Genomic DNA, 442 nt, shown 5'->3' with positions numbered 1-442 from the left:
TTTTTAGTAGAGACATGATTTCACCATGTTGGCCAGGCTGGTCTCAAATTCCTGACCTCAAGTGATCTGGCCACCTCACCTCCCAAAGTGCTGGGATTACGGATGTGAGCCACCGTGCCCAACCTGAGACTCAGGATTTGAGAACAAGATGAACTTAGTTTCTGATGCATTGAAATGGAGATGGCTAGTATTGATCCGGCAAGACGAGTCCTGAAACTGGACAGAAGAGCTAGCGCTTAGGAGGAAGAGGGGCATAGACATAGGCATAGACGTCGACCTCCCAGGTGTGCTGTGACCTCTGTTTCTCCTCTCACTGTGGCCTTTTCCCTTGTTGAAGGAACTTGAGCAATGGATCAGCTGCCTGGAGAGAGCCAGTGAGGGGCCTTCCTGTCTGTGTGGAAGGTGACCCCTGTCACCCTCCCTTCCCAGCCTCAGGATCACT

This window comes from Mandrillus leucophaeus, unplaced genomic scaffold, assembly GCF_000951045.1.
Source record: "Mandrillus leucophaeus isolate KB7577 unplaced genomic scaffold, Mleu.le_1.0 Scaffold86, whole genome shotgun sequence".
NCBI lineage: Eukaryota > Metazoa > Chordata > Mammalia > Primates > Cercopithecidae > Mandrillus > Mandrillus leucophaeus.
The sequence above is the reverse complement of the archived record's forward strand: the minus strand, read 5'-3'. Positions refer to the sequence as shown.